The 7,524-nt window shown below is 35.6% G+C and overlaps 1 pseudogene; it reads left to right on the top strand.

Annotated features, from left to right (window-relative positions):
• Nucleotides 1–5,189, top strand: LOC114731096 (kinesin-like protein KIN-13B; annotated as a pseudogene).
• The last annotated feature ends 2,335 nt before the right edge of the window (nt 5,190–7,524 follow it).

Genomic DNA, 7,524 nt, shown 5'->3' with positions numbered 1-7,524 from the left:
ATCATTTTCTTCCCACTTTTCCCGAACAGCAGAGTTCGTTACCTGAGGAAAATAGAAATTAAGCATTCAAAAATCATCCACCAATCCTCACTTCTGCATCTTTTGCAGACTGAGTGAGAGTGGGAGGGATTGATCGAATTTTGGAGGAGTATGAGCGTGATGGGGAGGCAGATGCCACGATCTAATTCCTCAGTGCACCACCAGCGTCAGAATTCCGATAACTTTCTTGAGACCACTTCAAGGGGAAGATGGTTTCAGTCGTCTACTTCCACGCAGGTAAAATTTTGCTTCTTGAACGTTTTAGCCTTTTTTTCAGTTGCTTCCCTGGAATCAAACATGGCGCCGGCTGAGCTGAGCTGATTTGGAATTGTTTTTGGGGGCGTGCAGGAGTTTGGTTCCTATGTGGGAGGACTTCAGGGGTTTGGTGGGTATCGGTCTTCCAGCTTAAGGAAGAACGATGACGATCAAGTCTTTCTCGGTGGGCTTACCCATGGCCTTCTTGATCTGCATTCCTTCAATACTGAGCTTTTACCTGAGGTCTGTATCATTGACTTGCATATATGTGATTTGATTTTAGCTTATGTGCTTTGGTTAGACGAAGTCAATGGTTGTAGTCGTTATGGATGGTTTATGATATGAACTTGGTATGGATTAAGCTGAGTTAGCCCTATTCTTTCGTTGACATTGCATTCTCTTTCTCTGAACTAGTTGAATAATTGGTAGCTCGTCGGACAAAAGTTTCATGTTTGGGTGAAATGTAAAATCTGTGCACCATGATTGACAAAAATGAGAACACGCAACTGACTGGTATTTTTTGTCTGACTCTTAATAGATGTCTAGTATTCACGATGAATATTTAACCAATCATCCTGCTCGTGGTAGAAGTTTTGATGATTCCGAGCCGTTTTCTTCCATACCTGTAAACAAAGCTCGGGGCTTGCCTGAGACCAATCTTAAAAGTCTCTCAGCAGATAAAGAGAGAGCAAACAATGTTGCTAAGATCAAAGTTGTGGTATGATATTTAATGTTTGATACTGCATATCATCATTTTATTATAAACTGGACTACTGAAAGCAAAGGCCTTTAGTTCCTGGAGCCGACTGCATTTTGACATAACACCTCTGCTGCAGGTTCGCAAGAGACCACTAAATAAGAAAGAAATAGCAAAGAAAGAGGAAGATATAATCGCCATAGATTCCAATGCTCTCACGGTTCATGAAAGGAAACTTAAGGTGAGTATTTGTGTTGTGGGCTGTCTTAAAGAACATAGCTTTTCACAATATAAAATCTGTTTTGAATATGTTCTCCAAGATACCTAATCAAGAATTGCGCAGATGTGTTTGCCGTATCCTTACTTGCCATTGAACATATGCTGATCTTCATATGACTTGCTCCAACTTGAAGGAGAATTGCGCTTAAGAATTATAAATTCCGGAGAAAGGCTTATTAGTGCCTAAAATAGAGAAAGATAACTTCTGATACATCTAAGTTATTGTTTGAGCATCCTGTGCAGTGTGCACTGCATGGGTCCAAATACTAGTTGTTTGATAGTCTCTGTCTTCCACTGTAGCTTGTGATGAACGTTTTTAATTTTACGATTAAACAACTTATAAGTTAACCCACAACAAAAAAACAACATTCTCTTCTGGCTTTTTTTTTTAATAAAAAAAACCACTTAATATTCAAAACTCCATTGATAAGTTAACTTTTGTTTAATAGCATTATGTAAATATGTTACTTCTTCACAGCCTTTTGGAAGTGAACTAGGCAGGTTGCAAATGGTAATCGGAGCTATCAAACCGTCATTTTTTCCTACTTAGATGAATGTTTCAATCATTATGGTTCAAACCAGCACCCATGCTTTTTAAAAGTTCTAGCTTTCTTCCATTCTCAAATATTTGGTAATCAGTTCTGAATTCCGCCCTATCTTCCAACTTCCGTCAGCTGAACAATTGGCTTAGTGTTTTGTGTTGGTACATCTTTGTTAACCTTTTGCCCTTAGAAATTTGACATACTGGACTATAATTTATTGGTGCTTGTACAACCTGAGTTTAATCTTCTCTAATGTCTGCACTTTACAGGTCGACTTACCAATATGTTGAGAAACATGAATTTGTTTTTGATGCTGTACTGGATGAAGATGTTTCAAATGATAAAGTGAGTATATAAGTAGCTCTCGCTCCGATTACCTCATTGACTGACTATTCCCCTTGTATCACTAGATCATTTTGTTTATGTTTTGTTCCCTTTTCACTTAATTGTTTCTACAGGGTATTCTGAGACGGTGGAACCTATTGTTCCTCTTATTTTCCAACGAACAAAAGCCACTTGCTTTGCATATGGCCAAACAGGCAAGTACTCTGCTTAAAGTTGATTGAGAAAAATTGGAGTTCATATATTGATTAATAACTATCAAATACTTACAAAAAGGATTATCATCCCATTTTTAAGATTTGAACTAAAATTTGTCTGTTTCATGTTATTTGAGGATAAGAACGCCGCATGGTTTTTGAATATCTCATGGTCATTTGCTTGCAGGTAGAATATAGTAAGGCATACGAACAAAAGAGAACCAATTATTAGTATGGTTTGGGATTATAACTAAATCATTTGCTCTAGCTCTCTTTCATTCTCAAACTTTTGGCTAATCAGTTCATTCCACATTTCCAATGTCAGATGAAAAATTTGGAATGTTTTGTACCTAGTGTTGGTACATCTTTGTTAACTTTTGTACCTTGCAGGAAGATATATCATTAAAATTGAACATTGCTGCATTAAAACTCACCTATTCATGTTTCGTACATTGAACACCTGATTTATGAGAAATTCCTGGAATTCTTCTTTTACTTGGCTAATGACTCTGATTTTTTTTTTTTTTTGGGGGGGGGGGCGTTCTCTTTTGCATCAATACTCCCTTCTCCCTATTGTCACAGATATTTCGTCCACTTTTGTTTTCAATTTCTTAAATCTATATCAAAATTAACTACTTGACGACTTAAATAGAACAATTGATAGTGTTACTACAGAGCTGGCAAGATAAGTATATCTCTGTCCTGTATGCAAATTTATTAATAACCTAACTATCGTGTAGAATTTAATATGTTTTTATTTTCATTTCTTTACTCTTTCTGAATATTTTGGATAACACAATCTTGATTTTTTCAGGAAGTGGGAAGACTTATACCATGCAACCACTGCTCTCAAAGCATCCCAAGATATTTTAAAATTGATGTTTATACGTACCGGAACCAAGGTCTCCAATTACATGTTAGTTTCTTTGAGATATATGGGGGAAAAATTTGATCTCCTCAACGATCGAAAGTAAGCCATATCAACTTGTGAGCCACAAAAAGTCTTGCTTTTGGGTTTAGCTGCTGACTGGTTTATGTTTTTGCAGAAAGCTTTTCATGAGGGAGGATGGAAAACAACAGGTTTGCATTGTGGGCTTGCAAGAATACAGAGTATCTGATGTTGGGGCAATCAAGGAATTTATAGAGAAAGGGAATGCTACAAGAAGTACTGGTACAACTGGCGCGAATGAGGAATCCTCTCGATCACATGCCATACTTCAGCTTTGTATCAAGAAATCAGTTGATGGTACAGAATCCAAGCCTGCTCGACTTGTTGGCAAGCTATCTTTTATTGATCTTGCTGGAAGTGAGCGTGGTGCGGATACTACAGATAATGATAAACAGACAAGGTGCGGCTGTCATTTTCAAATTTAAGCATTTCCGCATCATTACCCCTCTTCAGAGCTTATGTGTAGATTTTCCATTGTTTTCTATATCTTTTCTCAGTCTTCAGAAATAACTATGATAAAATGCCTGCCTAAAATTGATGAATAAGGTCTTGACTTTATTTCAGGATTGAAGGTGCAGAAATTAATAAAAGCTTACTTGCTTTGAAGGAATGCATTAGAGCTCTTGACAATGACCAGGGACATATTCCTTTCAGAGGAAGTAAATTGACAGAAGTCTTGAGAGATTCTTTTGTTGGTGACTCACGCACTGTAATGATATCATGCATTTCACCGAGCTCAGGTTCATGTGAGCATACTCTGAACACTTTAAGATATGCTGACAGGTACGTTATTTGAGTAGTTAATATGTATGCAAGTGATGCATCTGATAATGTCATGAGCAATTCTAAGTGACAATCGCACTGTAGGGGGTGAAGAGTTTGTCAAAAGGAAATACCACCAAAAAGGAATCCGTTCCTTCATCTTCAAACCTGAGGGACTCGACAACATTGCCTTCGTCGTCAGTTATATCTCGTGAGGATACCTTTGAAGATGAAATAAATTACATTTCTAATGACAAGAATCGTTTTGGTTGGTCCAAAAACTTGAAAGAGAGCCCTCTCCTCCAATTAACATGGATCGTGTTCCTAGTGGAAGGATGGGGGGAAATTTCGCTGCATCTGTGTATTCAGACTCACAAAGGGGCCAAAGAGGTGGTCAAAAACGAACGAAGCGTGAAAATGACGTTGATTACCTTAAGCCAACATATGAACAAGACAGAACGAGAAAGACGAGTAAGAAGGCAGACACCACCCGATTAGCTTCTGTGGAGGACAAGAAGATAGACTCTCATGTGAAACGTATGGATCAGCCTAAGGCTAATCATAAGAATACTCCTGATGATGACCTAAATGCCCTGTTAAAGGTAATTATATTCTGGGCATGCTTTGACGAAATGTTTTTCATAGTTAAATTGCTGGGTGATGACCTTTGTGTTGGTTTATTAACTGAATAGGAAGAGGAAGATCTTGTAGCAGCTCATAGGAGACAAGTGGAGGACACAATGGACCTGTTAGAGGAGGTAAGGACAATCTCTTGTTCGTTGTTTTTAAATCTGCTGCACTGGTTTTTTTTTTCTTTAACGTGATGACTGTACATGCAGGAGATGAATCTGCTCGTGAGGCTGATGAACCCGGAAATCAACTCGATGGTTATATTGTCAAATTAAATTCAATTTTGTCACGGAAAGCTGCTGGAATTCTTCAACTGCAGACCCAGTTGGCTCAATTTCAAAGACACTTGAAGGAGTACAATGTTCTGGTGTCCTCTGATAACTAAGTACCAACCGTGATTAGGTATGATTGTTATTATTATGGATTTTCAGAGTGGCGAAATGGTATCAACCCAGGGTTCTTCTTACTACTACCTCTCAGAGGGGCCATTGCTGTGACTTGAACTGACACGAACCGAAGATATCCTCATCTGTCAAGCTCTTTCTGACAACCTGAGGAATGTAAACTAATTCAAGTGAAAGTCCCTGGGTTGCTGTTTTGCAATCGGGAATCCTCGAGAATTTTTTTTTTTTGGGTTTTAAATTGGTCCGGCCTTGTTGGATTTTACTTTGTTTGGTTGTATTGTCTTTTTGTGTTGTATAGACTGTATATTTGGAATGGTTTTATTTTTTAGTCAGTTTATAAATTGAGTTTTGGTTTTGGTATTCCAATATTCTGTTTTTGCTTCGTAAAGTTGAGTTTTTCACATCATCTTTTTATTATGAAAGAGTGGATTTAATATGAATCATATCATTTCAAAAATATGAATCATATCAAACTGAATTCTTATCTCACCTTTGAATGTACAATTATTTTTTGAAAAAAAAAAAGAGTCAAAGTCATGCATACAAAATGTAGAATATATAATAATCTGTACTATTAAAAAATTATCAATAGTATTTATTTTTTAAATATTAAGTAGTCTGTGAAAAATACATCAAATTGATCTTATACGTGTTCGCTGTTTGACTGAAAATTAGCACTTAGGGGAAACAGAGAACCTTTTTGGACTGAAGAAAAACAGAGACATTCAAATTTCAAAACCTAATATTCTTCAGGCAAAATATTTTTTTGTTTTTTTTCATTTCACTTTTCTTCCCTTGCCTTTAGGATGGTGGGGTGGGGCAGCAATAAGGCTCAAAAAACTTTTGAGAAGTGTAAGTATAATAAGAGGCCAAATCTTGGAAAGCTGGCTGGCACGCACGCACAATAGATTCTGAGCAATACTTGTCTTCAGGTGAAGACAATGTCTGTTTGATTCCCGTGTAGTTCCAACTGTGTCTCTCACACTCTAATGCGTTGTGAGAGCCACTTGTACCCATGAACATGAGCCAGATGGCTCGACCACTTAACCATTTTAAAATTGTGCCTTTTTGTGGCTTCTTCACAGATCCTCCGCCTGCATTCCATTTTTGACCCTTGGGCTTCTTCATGGGTCATTTACTCATTATTTGGTCCAGTCCTATCCCCAACACTGGAATCAGTTCTCCTATATATTTCCACCAATTTCACTTTTTTGTGGAATTCAATTCTTTCTGTTCTGCTACCCCGTATTAGGATCAAAATTATGTGTTCCATTAAGTTTACAAACATCAATTTCATTACTTATTTGCACTCATCCTTTGTTTCATATATACTATTTTTTCTTAATTAAGAACTGTTGGCTAATTTGATTAAATTAAAGAAGATAGTTAAGTTAATTAATTATAATAATATAACATGTTTTTTTAGTTATGAAAGAAAAAAATAATGAGATCAATATTTTATTAAAAAAATTTTCAGAAAAACATCTAATTATTGAATGGGTACCTGCATGTTTAAAATTATTTTTACAATAACAGGGGAATTTTCCTGAGCCTGACATTAATGCATTTTTTTACAATAACAATCATTTTATAGGATATCTGGGGTACATTATTAAGTTATTGATGTATTTAATTATCGTTGAGCTACTATCAATAGGAGTAGTTTAAGAAAGATAATAAATATAGAGATAGATGAGTCTTACATTTAGGATCAAAATTAATTTTTAATTATATCCTTAGTGACTAGAAGAGTAACTGTTTGTGTAATTATATCCTCATAGAATGCACATGAAATGCAGAACATATAGCTCACCTCTTTCATATATTGAAAGAGTTCTGGTCTGAAGAGAAGAGCACACATTCATTGAGCATCTTTTATCTAAAGATATTCATGTAATTATGGAAAATTATTAGTATATCATATAATTGACTACAATAAAAAAAATCATTTTTTCATACCAACTCATTTCTAAATCTCGCACTCATCCATGATTAATTTGAATTGAGTTGGGTTAGTTCTGTGTGGTAACAAAAACACTAAATCTTATCTCATAGATAAAGTTAGCTACATGGATCATTCTATCAATAACTAAATTCTTAGATAAGTTGTTAACTAAAAGATCTCATAAAATGATTTTATTAAACGTTTTCTTTAGTTGAAGTATGGGTCGAGTTATATTAAACTTGAGATCTTATTGAAAAACAAGTGAGAGAAACTCTTTAATCGTTGCGTGTCAAATTACAGTGAACTTTAAACTAATATATATCTCTATCTATAATTTATCTTTAAAAAACAAGAGCCCAAGGTAATACATTCCATGTTTATATGGGGAAAGAAAAAAGAAGGATAAAGTGCTCATTTTAATTTGGACCATTCAAATTGTTTCTGGATGATCTAACTACATTCAATTTAAATATTTTTTTGTTT

This window comes from Neltuma alba, unplaced genomic scaffold (assembly GCF_004799145.2).
Source record: "Neltuma alba isolate B1F8T4 unplaced genomic scaffold, ASM479914v2 tig00012803_pilon, whole genome shotgun sequence".
Lineage (NCBI taxonomy): Eukaryota > Viridiplantae > Streptophyta > Magnoliopsida > Fabales > Fabaceae > Neltuma > Neltuma alba.
This window is presented reverse-complemented; position numbering and strand designations above follow the sequence as displayed.